This window comes from Hypomesus transpacificus, unplaced genomic scaffold, assembly GCF_021917145.1.
Source record: "Hypomesus transpacificus isolate Combined female unplaced genomic scaffold, fHypTra1 scaffold_55, whole genome shotgun sequence".
NCBI classification, from domain to species: domain Eukaryota; kingdom Metazoa; phylum Chordata; class Actinopteri; order Osmeriformes; family Osmeridae; genus Hypomesus; species Hypomesus transpacificus.
Genome location: NW_025814032.1, coordinates 509,454 through 525,878, shown reverse-complemented (window position 1 = coordinate 525,878; position 16,425 = coordinate 509,454).

The window sequence follows — 16,425 nt, the reverse complement described above, 5'->3', positions numbered from 1 at the left end:
CCTGTCGCGGGCGCCTTCCACCCCCTCTGTAAGACTACCTCATTCAGCCTCAGGTTGTCAAAACCAGCCCACAGTCTCTGTTGTTGGGGACAGGGGCGCCACCTCCTCTCTCGACGGCCGTTGGCCCTCATGGACCCACTGCAGTACCGGTGCCAGCTCCCTGTCCTCCTCCTGCCTCTCTCTCCACACACTGTCGTTGACCAGGTGAGTGTCTCTGCATAGTGGGGGCCCCAGCTGGCTCACCACAGCCACTGTGCCCTCCTCCTCACACAGCTCTCTCTCCCTGCTTGGCTCTGTCTTGTCTGTCTCAAGATACTCTCTCACCACCACTCTCCGAAACTAGAAGCATGGATTTAATTAGCTGGTCTCTCAATGCAATTGACACCATCTTCTCGAAGAGAAGCTCGGGTTCGGGGGAACCCAACTGTCCTGACGGGACGTTCGCAGCTGGCTACACGATGGACGCGTGGGACAATTGGCGTGTCGTGTGTCTAGCGGCGCTTTCCGTGGAGGACGTTGAAGACGTCTTTATATTCGGAACCGTGATTACAGGCTTTCTGCTGTTTGGAATAGGCGGTTGGCTTGTATATCGGAAAGTCAAGGATACGGCTGCGGCCATCATAAGCCCCCTTAGGCTGCCCGACCTGATTGATATGGTGGGTAGAGCCAATGGAGCTCTGACTTTGAATTTACAACGTATTATGGATTAAAGCGTAATATGGATTACAACAGGGATAAGTTCGCGGCTCTGCAAAGGAAGATCGAGGAGCTGGAGACCTTCCTGAAGGGTGGACGTGAAAATTCAGTCGCGGCTACTCGTCAAAACAACTACACCAATCTTATCTACTTTCGGCCCCGTAACCAGCACAGGCCTTGGCCAAGGCCGTTGCTGGAAAACAACTACCCTGGAGAGCGCTGAAGCGAGACTATCTTGCTCTTCCATTCCCCCTCCCCCACCTACATCTGTGGCTTGGTCTCTACCCGGGTCATGACCAAGGATGTCTCCTTGCCAACACAATCTGCATAGGGAGACTCGGACTGATTGTGGCCTAGGTCGAGGGCGCCAACCCAGACCTACTCACACACTAACTTTCACCTACTACAGATACCACCACCCCCCCACCCCCATCCAACGCCTTCGACTGCTTGTTCCCCTGGGTGGCTGGTGGGTCTGTGTCCAGCGCCTACCATGGCTGCAGGTCCAGATGCTGTTTGTCTACCCCCCCACTCCCCATTGCAAGTGTCTGTGTAAATGTTGGGCTTATGTGCTGAGGTTTTTGCCTGTTCCCATACTGTACTCCTCTAGGAACATTGTCTGGGGGTTGCCTTTTTCTCTCCTCCTCTCTCATGTTATGCTGTAACTTTTCTTGTTGGCGCCAAAAATGGCTGCCTGGGTAGGCTCTCCTGCCAAAATAAATTCCTTGTCTGTGCAAACTTTCATAGCGAATAAACACAGATTCTGATTCTGTCAACCCTCTTCTCGCGGTAGCCACAGCCATTGTCTGCACACGGCCGACGAGAAAAGGCATCCGCATTGGTATGGCGCACCCCGGCCCTGAGCTCCACTTGGAAGTTGAACGACTGTAGTTCTTCCAGCCAGCGTGCGATCTGCCCCTCAGGCTCTTTAAAGGAAAGCAGCCACTGGAGGGCTGCGTGGTCAGTGCGCACCACAAAAGCTACGCCACAGATGTAGTATTTGAGGTGGCGCACAGCAGCCATAACTGCCAGCAGTTCCCGTCGTGTGACACAGTAGCGCCGCTCCTCTTTGGTGAAGGTCCTGCTAAAGTATGACACAACCTTTCCCCCTCCTAGACCAGGCTGCGCCAACACCGCTCCCATGCCCACGTTGCTGGCATCTGTGTCCAGGACAAACGGTTGTGATGTGTCAGGGGGGGGCGAGGACGGGGGCCTCCATCAAAGCATGTTTCAGGGAGTCAAATGCATGTTGGCACTCCTCAGTCCAAATAAACTCCATGTCTTTGCCCAGTAGGCTTGTGAGGGGGGAAGCAATGCTGGAGAACCCCCTCACAAACCTGCGGTAATAGGAAGCCAGCCCGAGGAAGCTCTTGACCTGCTGCTTGGCTGTTGGGACCGGCCAGTCTCGAACAGCTTCCACCTTCTCGGACATGGTGCTGATGCCCCTCCCCCCTATGTGGTGCCCCAGGAAGGTTACCTCTCGCTGCATGAAGTGACATTTATCTGGGTTTAGCTTCAGGCCCGCTCCCGTCACTCTCTCCAGCACCCTCCTCAGCGTTCCCAGTGCCTCTTCAAAAGAGGTCCCATGAGCCAGGATGTCATCTAGATAGACCAGACACTGTTTGCTGGGGACGTCTGAAAGTACACGGTCCATGAGAAGTTCAAACGTGGCCGGTGCATTGCAGAGTCCAAAACATAACACTTTGAACTGCCAGTGGCCACGATGAGTAGAGAACGCGGTCTTAGCTCGTGCTTCTGGGGCGAGCAGCACCTGCCAATAGCCGCTGCGTAGATCGAGGGAGGAGAACCACGAGGACCCCCTCACCATGTCGAGGCACTCGTCCAAGCGGGGAAGTGGATACAAATCCTTCCGCGTCACCGAGTTCAACCCCCTATAGTCCACGTAGAAGCGTAGCTTACCCCCTTTCTTAGGGACCATCACCACTGGTGCCGACCAGGGGCTGTTGGACTGTTCAATGAAGTCGGCCCGCTCCATCTCCTCCACAGCCCTGTCTGCCGCTTTCTGTCGAACCAGTGCTATGCAGCGGTGCCGAATATTCACCGGTCGTGCGTCGCCCTACCGATCTCGTGCTGCATAAGGTGGGTGTAACCCACATCCTGTTCACTCCATGCGAAGCCGTCCTTGAAATCTGTCAGGAGTTGTCTCAGCCGTTCCCGTTGATCTGTGCTGAGCCCCTCGCTGCTTCTCCAACAGACCTCCTCCACCGCTACTAGAGTGGGATCCACCCCCTCCACGGGACGTTGGGGCAGAGGTGACAGTTCAGTGGTGTCCCTAGGTGTGAAACTGGGCGCCACTGGAGACAGCTGATGGGTGCGTGTGGCGGGGACCTGTTCCCCCATACCCCCTCCTGACTCTACAGAGGATGCTGACCGGCAGCCCCCACCACTGAGCAGTTTTTCAGGAGTGGACTGTGAACGTTCCACCAGACCATCCGTCTGGGGATGATAAGGGGTAGTCCGGAGTCCTTTAATCCCCAGCAATTGGTAAACTTGTTTTATCAGGGTGGACATGAAGTTGGAGCCCTGGTCCGTCAAAATCTCCCGGGGAATTCCTACCCGTGAGAACAGCTGTACAAGACTGAAAGCAACGGATCTGGCTCTGATGTTTTTAATGGGAACACCTCTGGATATTTGGTTGCATAGTCACTTAAAACCAACATATACTTGTTCCCCGCTTTACTTCTCTCCAGCGGTCCAACAATATCCATGCCAATTCGCTCAAATGGAACTCCCATGATGGGTAAAGGCTGTAGAGGCACTTTCGGGGGGCCTCTGGCTGAAGTCAGCTGACATTGAGGGCATGTCAGCTGAGGGCAAACAGAAACCAGGCCAAAAGAAATGGCGACTGATTCGATCCATGGTTTTGTGTTATCAAGGTGGTCAGCCCAGGAAATGGAGTGCACTAAAGTCATTATTAACTCCCTGGCCCCAGTTTGGACAACTAACTGCTCCACTGAGCCATGCTGTCGATATAGTACACCATCCTTCAGACAGTACTCATCTCAAAGTTTTCCTTCACGGACACGTGACCCGGCCTGTTCCCTCTCCATGGCATGTTTGTATAAGGGGGCCAAGGCAAGATCTGCTTTTTGTTGTTCACGAATGTCACTGGGAACTTTATATCCAAAGGACATGTCTTCTCTTTCCACCATTGAGGGGTTCACTACCATACGAAAAAACGTATCTTGCCTACGCTGACAACGGCTCTTACGGGGTTCCCTGGCTCACCCTCAATCTCTGCATCATAGAACGGCAGTTTGCTAAGTACGGGGGCCTCCTCTTCCCTCTGCTTGGTGGTGTTCTTGGGGCACATAGGCTTAATATGACCTTCCTGACCGCAGAGGTGACAAATAAGGATCTTACTAAAGGGTTTAGCAGTACTGACTTGACTACCCTGGGTGTCCCTCGCACGGAAATTTCGACTCACTCCTGTAGAGGTGATGGACTCATCTATGGCAGATCCGTTTGCCCTTAGCACTTCCGGCGCGCCTACGCGATGGCTGCGTCGACAAGAGCTCCGCAAAAACCCAGCTTTTTGTTAGTCTTTTTAGTGTTCGTTACTTGTTTTGTCAATGTTATATTGTCGTTTATTCAGTACGACCGGCAGACACTTCTGGACATTAAGTTGTCACTTGGCAAGGATCATTTTACGAACTTTAATTCCACTTCTCGGAGTGCGAGCTCGGACTGCAGCTGGCCCTTTGCTGTTTCGCCGTTCTGTTTACCCGCTAGACGGAGAAAGAAGAAACGTGGCCGGCGTGCTGGAGTCCTTGTTCGAACTCGGAAACGATGCTTCAAACCTGCTCTTCCAACCATCTTACTAGCTAACGTTCAGTCCATCGACAACAAAATGGATGAACTTAACGCTCGTGTCAAATTCCAACGGGACATCAGGAACTGCTGTGTACTGGCGTTCGTTGAGACCTGGCTGTCTCCGGAGATCTCCGACGCAGCGGTTACCCCGTCGGGATTCACCATATACCGCCAGGACAGAACAGCTGACTCAGGGAAGTGCAGGGGCGGAGGGGTCTGTGTTATGGTTAACTCTCTCTGGGCTACGGATGTAGCGGTATTAGCATCTCACTGCTCTCCGGTCCTTGAGCTGCTAACTGTAAAAATCAGACCCTTCTATCTACCTCGGGAATTCACTGCGGTCGTCATGAGTGCAGTCTACATCCCCCCCCCAGGTAGACAAGGCCGCTGCTTTGGATGAACTGTATGGGATTATCAATGGTCTGGAAAATGTGCACCCAGAGGCAGCCTTCATTGTTGTTGGTGATTTCAACAGAGCTAACATGAAGAAAGTCCTGCCCAAATACTATCAGCACATTGACTTCTTCACACGTGGAGACCAGATCCTTGACCATTGTTATACAACATTCAAGGGCAGTTACAAACCCCTCCCCCGCCCTGCCTTTGGGAAGGCTGATCACACCTCCATTCTTCTTCTCCCCGCATATGAACAAAAGCTCAAACAGGTCAGACCGGTTGAGAGGTCAGTTCACCTATGGAGTGATGAGTGTGTGGCGACCCTCCAGGACTGCTTTGACACCACTGACTGGCTGATGTTCAGGGACGCAGCAGATGGGGACATTAACGAATACTCAGACACTGTCTCCAGCTACATCCAGCACTGCATTGATGACGTTGTCCCCAAGAAGGTTGTCCGTCTTTCCCAAATCAGAAGCCCTGGGTTGATGCCGCGGTCCGGGCCAAGCTGAGAGCCCGTACTGTCGCCTTTAATTCTGGGGACCCTGATGAGTACAGGAAGGCCAGATACGACCTTCTGAAGGCCATCAAAGCAGCGAAAAGGGCCTACAGGACCAAGGTGGAGTCCAGCTACCATGGCTCTGACCCCAGGCGCATGTGGAGTGGACTTAAAGCCATTACAGAATACAAAGGGAGAGGCTACAATGAGACCCAGTCTTCTGTCCTACTGCCAGACGAGCTGAACTCCTTCTACGCTCGCTTTGAGAGGGACAGTGAACCCCCTGCAGTGGAGCTACCTGAAGGCCAAGCCAGTGGTGTGCCTACACTAACTGTAGCTGAGGTGAGGCTATGCTTTAAGAAGATCAACCCTCGCAAGGCACCTGGCCCAGACGGCATATCAGGTAGGGCCCTTAGGGGCTGCGCTGACCAGCTGGCAGGGGTCTTCAGTGACATCTTCAACCTCTCCCTTAACCTGTCTGTACTCCCCACCTGCTTCAAGAGGACCACCATCATCCCTGTGCCCAAGAACACCAAGGTCACATGTCTGAATGACTATCGCCCAATAGCACTGACCTCTATCATCATGAAGTGCTTCGAGCGGCTAGTCAAATCATTCATCTGCTCCTCGCTGCCCCCCACACTGGACCCTATGCAGTTTGCATACCGGTCCAATAGGTCTACAGACGATGCCATCGCTCTGACCATGCACACCGCTCTCTCCCACCTGGACAAGGGGAATACATATGTGAGGATGCTGTTCATTGACTACAGCTCTGCATTCAACACCATCATCCCCTCCAGACTGGTCTCCAAGCTTGTGGACCTGGGACTAAGCACCTCCCTCTGCAAGTGGATCTTCCACTTCCTGACGGGGAGGCCACAGGTGGTGAGAATCGGTGACCGCACTTCATCTGTACTGATCACCAACACAGGCACCCCCCAGGGCTGTGTGCTCAGCCCTCTCCTGTTCTCCTTGTTCACCCACGACTGTGCGGCTACGCACAGCTCCAACCTCCTCGTTAAGTTTGCTGACGACACAACCATCGTGGGCCTCATCTCTGACAGTGACGAGTCAGCCTACAGAGAGGAGGTTGACACCCTGACATCATGGTGTCAGGACAACAACCTCTCTCTTAACATCAGCAAGACCAAGAAGATGATTGTGGACTTTAGGAGGCGGCAGGAGGAGGAGCATGCACCCCTATTCATCAATGGATCGGAAGTGGAGAAGGTCAGCTGCTTCAAGTTCCTCGGGGTGAACATCAGCAATGACCTCACCTGGTCTGTTCACACGGACAAGGTGGTCAAAACGGCCCGTAAGCGCCTCTTCTTCCTGAGGAGACTGAAGAAGTTTGGTATGGACTCAGTCATCCTTACTAACTTTTACAGATGCACTATAGAAAGCATTCTGACTGGTTGTATCACAGTGTGGTATGGGAGCTGCACAGACCGGGACCGCAAGGCCCTACGAAGTGTGGTCCGTTCTGCTGAGTTCATCATCGGCAGGAAGCTCCCAGCCCTACAGGACACCTACCACACACGTTGCCTTAGGAAAGCCAGCAGGATTCTAAGAGACTGTTCCCACCCATCCTTCAGTCTCTTTACCCCGTTGCCTTCTGGCAGGCGTTACCGCAGCATCCGGTCGCGCACACGCAGACTGGACAACAGTTTCTACCCTAGGGTCATCAGGCTTCTCAATGGACACTGATATGGACATTTTTACTGCACACTAGTCACTTATACACTGTCACTTTCAGCTACTGGTTGCTCTTTCAGTAACATTGCACTACTGTACCTCGCCACCAGGCTCCTGTTTGGTCATTGACAAAGTCACTGATCTGTAAATTTGCACTACTGCACTGTACTCCATTTAGGTTAGATTAGTTTTTTTTTTCGGGTTGTAACAGGTTTTTTTTTTTTTTTTTTTTTTTTTTTTTTTTGTGTATTAGGGTTAGTATAGCGTACTATTTATTGTTATCTGTAATTTAGGAAGTTTTAGTGTTAGGGTTAGTATAGTCGTTTATTTATTGCTATCTGTATATTTAGGAAGTTCACTTATCTAAGCTCAGCATAGATGTAAATTTGTTCTGTGTACTTATATGTTATGTTATGCCAAGTGCTTGCGTTGTCTTGTCTTAAGAATTTCAGTGCCCAGTCTAACCTTGTGTTGCTCTGTGCACCTGACAAATAAAAGACTTGAACTTGAACTTGAGATTAGATCTCCAGGGCTCTTTCACTGCTTTCCATTTTGCAAAGCCCCAGGGCTGAACTCCTCGCCTTGCCACCACAAACACATCTGCAAGAGCTGCTGCCTCCGCTGCCGAACGTGGGTCATGTTCCTTAACCCAGACCTGCAGGTCAGGGGACAGCATGCGGAGGTAATGTTCTAAAATGATCACCTCCCCCACTTCCCTTAATGTCTTTTGTTGGGGTTGAATCCACTTCCCGTACAGGTCCTTGAGACGGACATAAAGTTCTTTGGGAGTTTCAGCTACTTCAATGTCCAGTGATCTAAACCTCTGGCGGTAGGTCTCAGGATTTATACTGTATTTGTTTAAGATAGCCTGTTTAACTCGTTCATACTCCAATGAGTCTGCAATGTCCATATGCACAAAGGCGTCTCTAGCTTTACCTGTCAACAGAGGGACTAACCTAACAGCCCAGTCCGGTTGGGGCCACTGGCATGCTAGAGCCAACCTCTCAAATGTAGTCAAGAAATGTTCAACATCATCTTCTTCGGTTAGCTTCTGAAGCCTTGGTTCTTGGATGACGTACTGACCACGGCGAGAAGGTGCGGGTGACGGCTGTAGACCAGCCGACAGTCCGGAACGACGTGGCTCCTCAGCTTCCCGTCTCCCTAGCACCAGGTCGTCAGCACTGTCTCCTTCCTCAAGGCGGTCAGGACCGAGACGCACCTCTGCTGCAGAGACTCGGGCATCTCTGGCATGCACCTCCTCTTGCAGTAGATTGGTGCTGCATGGCCTTCCACCAGTGCTCCTGCTTTTCCGCCTGCACCTGATGTGCTTTCATACTCATCCGGACTACTTCCACCAAACTGTCGAATGACAGAGCAGGTTGTGGTGTCTGACTGTGCACAGCGTCACCTCCAGAGGCTCAATGCTCCTCCCCTGTTCCGTCATCGCCAGGTTGGTCCTTTGGCCCGGCCCTGGTTTTCTGTCGAGTAGACATCTTGTGTCAAGCAAGTTTCTTTTCAGTCTCCCCTTGGGTTGTCTTCGGACGTTTGACCACTTCAGCCAAGCAAGGAAAGAGAGAACCTACTCAGTGTCTTCTACTGGCCATCCCACCGCTTCCACCATATGTGAGGGCATGACCAAGAAGGCACACGAGAACTGAGTAGGGTGCAAAATATTCAGGGGTTTATTACTCACATGACCGGGTTGAACACATTAACAAAGTAAATAAAACCGGGTTGTGAAGATAAACCAATACATTATGAACCAACCATGTCTCCTTTTTATTCACTGCGATTTTGTACTTTAAAAAGGCGAGCGCAGTCCCTTCGCAGATTTTGCAAGTGTCCTCGTAAGACAAACTGCGGCAACCTATTTCTTGGTTTACTCGGCACGGCTTTTTTCCTTGGAGCTCGACGCTACTGTTCCTGTTGAACTAGCCAATTCAACGTTCTGACGAATTATCTTGGCTGGCATAAACTATTAACGTAAGTTAACTATAATGTCTCACACCCACTCACATTGTCCTACATGTGTCATTTTGTTCGAAAAGTTGACTCTAAAGAGAGTCGCGTTCAGTCGCTTGAGGAAGAACGTATGCTAGTAACTTTAGATGCGACTGGCGCAACATCACAGACAGGGAGTCCTAGCGTGAGTGAGGACTCAAGTTTAGCCCCACCGGTTTCACCTTTGCAGCATGGTGGGAGTGGGACTCCGCAGACGTTAGTGATCGGTGACTCCATCACTCGTAACATTAGATTGGAGGGACCAGCGACAGTTTACTGTGTACCTGGGGCCAGAGCTACCGACATAGAAGCTAATCTTAGGGTGCTGGCTAGCACTAGGGCTAAGGCAAATGCCCAAGCTAAGGCACATGGCGCACGCACTGATGATAGGTATGAGAATATTGTCATTCATGTCGGCACCAATGATGTTAGGCTGAGGCAGTCAGAGGTCACGAAGGTTAATATTGCTCGGGCATGTGACCTTGCTCAAAAGATGAGTCGGCATTGAGTAATAGTCTCTGGCCCACTACCTGCTAGGGGGACTGACGAGATCTACAGCAGGCTTGTCTCTCTCAACCGCTGGTTGGCTCGCTTTTGCTCAGAACAGGGTTTAGGATTTGTAGATAATTGGTCTCGTTTCTGGGCCAAACCTGGCTTGTTGAAAAGTGACGGGCTCCATCCTAGCTGGAGAGGTGCTTTTCTTTTGTCTAGGAATATTGAAGCTATTCTAAAGCAGACCTGACATTCACTAGAACAAGCCGGGCTACAGTCTCTTAGAGAGTCTGATAGGTATGTTGATAGGCATGCTGTGAGCTGTTGGGGCCCCGATAGCTCAGCTTGTAGTGTAGCCAGGGTGGTTGCTGATGTTGTTTTTCCCATTGAGACGGTGTCGGCCCCCCGCCCTTTTTCCAAATTCCGGCCCTCAATTATTAGGAATTATACCAATTTAATATATATTCAGCCTTGCTCACCCGTTGCTACTCAGTTTTCTGATAACAGTGCCACCTTTTCAGAAGTATTATCTACGTCTAAAGCTGCCAAAAACCCATACTGGAATGTTGGGCTCCTAAACATCAGATCTCTATCCACAAAGGCTGTTTTGATTAATGATCTGATGTCTGACTGCAGCCTGGACCTGATTGGTCTCACCGAAACCTGGCTAAAACCTGATGAATATTTCCCCCTGAATGAAGCATTGCCTCCTGATTTTGCGTATTCACACATCCCTCGTGTTTCAAAGAAAGGTGGTGGTGTTGCTATGTTATATAAAGCTAGCTTCAACCTCAGCCTAAAATCTGTAAATACCTTTAAATCATTTGAGATAATTTGTATGAAACCACCAACTACTTTAAAAAGGACTAATTCTACTACTGTTGCCCCCCCTCTTTCGTTTTGTATAGTTACTCTATACCGGCCCCCTGGCCCATACTCCCTCTTCCTTGAGGAATTTGCTGATTTTAGTGCTGATCTTGTGACATACACTGACAATATCTTAATTATGGGTGATTTTAACATTCATGTAGATGACCCAAAAGATCCTTTAAGTAAGGCCTTTACTGCTCTTATGGATTCCACAGGTCTCACTCAGGTGGTTTCTAAACCTACCCATCTTCACTCGCATACATTGGATTTAGTTCTCACGCGGGGAATCAAGATTAGTGATGTCATTGTCCATCCCCACAATCCTATATTATCAGACCACTGCCTGGTAACCTTTAAAATGGATCTCTGCCAGAGCCTTGGAGGCACCCAGAATATTTCTATTAGCGGCTGCTTAACCCCAAATACAGCTCTGGAACTGGCTAGTATTCTACCCGCTGCAGTAGAAGCACTTGGTGTCCCGAATAAATCATTAAATGCTAAAACAAGGGATCTGAATTTGGTTCTTCAGCAATCCCTAGATTCTGTTGCTCCACTCAAACCAAGGAAAAGAATAGACAAGAAACTGGCTCCATGGTATTCAGAGGAAACCCGCTCTCTCAAGAGGTCCACTAGAAAATTAGAGCATGAGTGGCGTACCACTAAATTGGAGGTTTTCCGCCTGGCCTGGAAGGACAGCCAAATAGAGTACAAGCAAGTCCTCATCAGGTCCAGATCAGAATATTTCTCTAAGTTGATTAGTAAGAACAAACACAACACTAAGTTCCTATTTGATACTGTTGCAAAACTCACTAAGTCACTCTGTACTCTGTTACTCACTCTGTGTTAGTTCAGATCTCTCTCCCAATGATTTCTTAGATTTCTTTGACCAAAAAATCTATGCAATAAGGGACAAATTACAGACTAGTCCTGGAGGAGTGGCCATCAACACTGATTTTCCCTCTGTACCCAGCATTCTGCATGTTGAGACTCTCACTCACTTTAACCCTATTTCTATGGAAGCATTCATCAAGCTGATAGATTCCTCGAAACCCACTAGCTGCCTTCTCGATCCCCTCCCTGCCAAACTTTGTAGGGAACTTCTCCATATTATTGGACCGCCCATGCTTAGTATTATTAATGAATCTCTTGTAACTGGACAAGTCCCTGACGATTTCAAACAAGCTATTATCAAGCCCCTTCTTAAAAAACCAAACCTGGATCCAGGTTGTCTTAGCAATTACAGGCCCATTTCAAATTTGCCATCTCTCTCCAAAATTTTGGAAAAAGCTGTGGCAAAACAGCTCACTGAGCACCTCTCCTCAAATCAGCTCTATGAACCTCTCCAGTCTGGATTTCGTCTTCACCACAGCACTGAAACTGCATTAGCTAAGGTAGTCAATGATCTATTATTAGCCTCTGACGCGGGCTTTAGCTCTGTCCTTGTTCTTCTAGACCTAAGTGCAGCTTTTGACAATGTAGATCATGAGATTCTCCTGGAACGTATGGAGAACTATGTTGGGATATCTGGTACTTCACTTCAGTGGTTCAGATCGTATCTATCTGATAGATCACAATATGTCCACTATGATGGTTGCTCATCCAGGAGCTCCATTGTAAAATACGGAGTACCACAGGGTTCAGTTTTAGGCCCTCTGTTATTTTCACTCTATATGTTGCCTTTAGGAAACATAATTAGAAGTTTTGGGGTAGATTTTCACTGCTATGCAGATGATACTCAGCTATACATGTCTATAAAGCCGGGAGAATTTCCACATGCTATGGAAACCTGTGTTTCCGGGTTGAAAACTTGGATGACTGCAAATTTCCTTCTTCTTAATTCGGATAAAACCGAGGTTCAAATTTTTGGTCCGAAAAAACACCGAAATAATTTATCCCATCTAACCTTAGACTTAGACGGCGTCAAAGTATCTCAAAGCCAGCTGGTAAAAAATCTGGGAGTCACAATGGACCCAGACCTTTCGTTTGAGTACCATATTAAGCAAATCACCAGAACAGCATTTTTCCATCTACGTAATATTGCCAAAATACGAAAATTCCTCTCAAAGGATGATGCTGAAAAACTAATACATGCTTTTGTTACGTCCCGATTGGACTACTGCAATGTGTTGTTCTCTGGCCTCCCAATTACCTACCTAAAAAACTTACAGCGGGTGCAAAATGCTGCTGCTAGACTATTGACTAAAACTAGAAAGTTTGATCATATAACATCGACTCTTATCTCTTTACACTGGCTCCCTATCCAAGCCAGAGCTGATTTCAAAGTTCTACTACTAACTTACAAATCTCTGCATGGATTGGCACCACTGTACCTCTCCGGTCTCCTTGCACCCTATTGCCCCGCAAGGTCTCTAAGATCTCAAAATGCCGGCTATCTGGTAATACCCAAAGTTAAGAAAAAAACTGCTGGAGGTAGGGCGTTCTCATATAGAGCACCTCTTCTTTGGAACAAATTACCCATCTCAATTAAGGAAGCTGATACTGTCTCGACATTTAAAACTAGATTAAAAACGTTCTTGTTTAGTCAATTCTATGATTGTTAAAGGGAAGTATGTGTGTACTTTCTATGTAAACATGGGGTGTGTGCTTGCCTATGTGTGTATCACACGTAACTTTTAAATTTTAATTATAGCTTATGTTCACATTGCCCAGCTAGATGTTACAAATAAAGTAAACCTGTTACTGTATATTGTAAGTATTATTATTATAGTTCCGTTGCTGTATATTGTTACTGTTATAGTTTTTATTACTAGTTGGAGACAACGGGGGACTGGTTGTTTTCATCCTTATTCGTATAAGTATAACCTACTTTAGAGTTCTTTCCCCTGGAACAGATTTCATGTTCCAACTGAGGGGGGCTGTCGTTGTTTTGGTGTGTGGGGCTGCATCAAATACCCTTTTTGCTCTGTTAAATTGCTGCACTAGTCCACACTTGACCGGTGGGGATCTCATTCTATTATGACTGTAACTGTTAGCTGCTCCTGGCATTCTCTAATCCCTGCTCTCCTCTCTGTCCCCCCCACACACATTCCCTGTGGTGTGGGGGGTTTGAGCTGTCAGGACCTGCTTGGTCGTCGGTCTGCCTACGCTGAACCAGGTCGTCACCCGGAATCCAGTCTCCATGACGGCCAACAGCGAGTTTCCCGGTCCCATCCAACGTCTATAAAGCCGAACAATGGATTTTGGTGTTTCAAAACCCATTGACACTGTATGACTATGTTTAGCTTGTGTTCTGCTCCTCTCTCTTACCAACCGTCTCTGGAGGAGGGGATCCCTCTCTGAATTGCTCCTCCCAAGGTTTCTTCCATTTTTTCTCCCGGTGGGAGTTTTTCTGGGAGTTTTTCCTTGTCTTCCTTGAGGGTTTAGGTTGGTTGAGGGGCAGTTCTATGGGCGCATGTGAAGCCCTCTGTGACATGCTTGCGTGTAAAAAGGGCTATACAAATAAATTTGATTTGATTTGACCAAACGCCTCACATGCACAGAGGTCTTCTTTCTAGGTTGGTTTTCCCTTCTCCCCTCTGCTTGCTCCTCTTGCAGTTATATAAGCCTGGGCTGCCACAATAAATATAGGAAGGGGACGCCATACATCCTCCCACTTAATAATTGGAGCACAATCAGAGCAAACACCCCTACAGCCCAGACAGGGATGGTAGCTTCCCATCCACTCTGGAACTCCATTTAAGCATCATGTTTTCCAGGCGGACACCCTTTACTGGGACACGGCAGCCATGCTGCCCCTCACGATGGTCAAACAAAAAGGTAACAAAAATGCTGAACCTAAACTACAACCAAAGGCAATAAAGATGACATGAGAATTAAGGAACAAATGTAACATTTGTTATTTATGTGAAGACAGTTGTATAGTGTTGCTGAATGTTAACATGCACATAAAGAAAATAAGGATACTTAAGTCCCCGTGTGGGCAGCTGTTACGCGTCCATCACATGGACATTGTAACATCGAGCCCACCTCCAAAGCTCATAGTGCCTGTGCCTAGGTTTAATTGGCAGCCAGTGTCTCTGAGGAAATCCAAGCCCAGTATACAGGGGTCCTGAACACTTGCCACCCACACTAAGTGTTTCACTGCTCTAACCCCCACAGTCAATGTCATCATCTTCTTCCCCAGCATTGGAGCAGTCTCACCTGTAACTGTTCGCAGTTGGACCGCTGTGGGCTCCCACGCTAATTTATTAGGAACGATGTCTGGCCGTACAATTGTCACAGTTGACCCCGTTACCACCAATGCTGTACATGCAATCCCTTCCACCATCACCGGAACGTGGCAAAAGTCCCCAGCTGTTGTGCGCCCCACCACCACAATATCAGTAGGTCTAGAATTTACCCGCTGCTGGTCCTTTTGCTCTCCGTTACCTGGGGGCGTGTCTAGAGTCCGCCCTGCCCCTTCGGCACGGACCGTTTACCGAGTTGTGGACAACAGAGCAATCACGGAGTAGATGACCAGGCTGGCCGCACCCCCAGCAGACTAGAGGGCCAGAGCGCCAACGGCGGGGTTTGCTGGGCTGTTGTGGAGCATTTACAGAGACTTCACGGATTAGCTCTGTCACTTCGGCTGCCCACCTCTGTCGTTCTTCACTCTCTGTGCATGATCCCGCTGCACTCACCACCGCCGAGTCCCTTGCTCCCTTCCCAACAGACTCTCCCCAGATTACTTTGTTCCGTCTTGCCACTTCGAACGCCTCCTGTTCCGTGTACTTATATGTTATGTTATGCCAGGTGCTTGCGTTGTCTTGTCTTAAGAATTTCAGTGCCCAGTCTAACCTTGTGTTGTTCTGTGCACCTGACAAAAAAAAGACTTGAACTTGAACTGCAGCAAACGTGGTCTCGCCAGCTGAGTCTGTGCTCGCAGCTCCGGAGGAGCCAAAGGTAGGACGAAGCGGTCGCGTGCTAGCTCATATGACCATAAGCCCGCCGGGTCAAACTTTTGATCTCGTTAGCCAACGATCTAAGCGACTCCCCCGGTAGTCTTTCCCTACGACCCAATGCCGAAAGAATGAGCTCAGGATGTCTGTCCAGACCATATCTCCTATTGAGTGCCCCGACTAGCGCCCTGTAGTCCCGTCTCTGTTCCGGGCTTAGCAACAACAAACAAGCCACAGCCTCCCCAGACAGGCACATAGCTAGCTGCAATGCCCTCTGGTTTACACTCCAACCGACCGAGTCCGCTAAAAGTTCGAATTGTGCCAAGAAAGCCTCGAAGTCGGCATCACCAGAGAACCGTGGTGTCTTCACTCTGTCATTAGCTCCTGGGTGCTGTGCAGCGCCATTCGGTTTACATTACCCCACGTTGCATGGTGGGGAAGTGATGTGTCACTCCGGCCCTGTCGTGCTGGCTCCATTTTGGCGGGCAAACCACCCACAAAGCCGCCGTTTCTCTCCCTCCGATCCACAGCAGGGCACCAGGACGAGCCCCAGGCACCGTAATAACCCATGTCTATCTTGACCTCCGTCTTCTCCTCCTTTAGCCTTGGTTTCGTGCCCTCCATCTTCTCACACAAACTAGGACAAAACTAGCCGGTCCACGACCTCAATTCGAATCACTTCTGACACCAGTGTAACATCCCTAGCCGGGATGCTAATGGGGGAGTCGGGAGTCAACCGGTGAAGTGCTGGGTTTTATTACACAGACAGTTGTGGGCCACTGTCTACGCCTTAACTAATACCAATAGTCTCGCAATCTGAACAATCTTAATAATGATGCTCAATGGCTCTGGTTTTGCTGCTTTACCTACACGCAGTTGTTAACCTTAAACACGAAGGGAAAACAGAGAGGCAGATAACCGCCAAAACACCCCTATATATATGCTACAGCAAAAAAGACCCACCCCAGCTATCCCACAACCTCCCAAACCCTCCAATAAGAACATTAACATTAACAACCAATGAATGTCCAATAACACAGG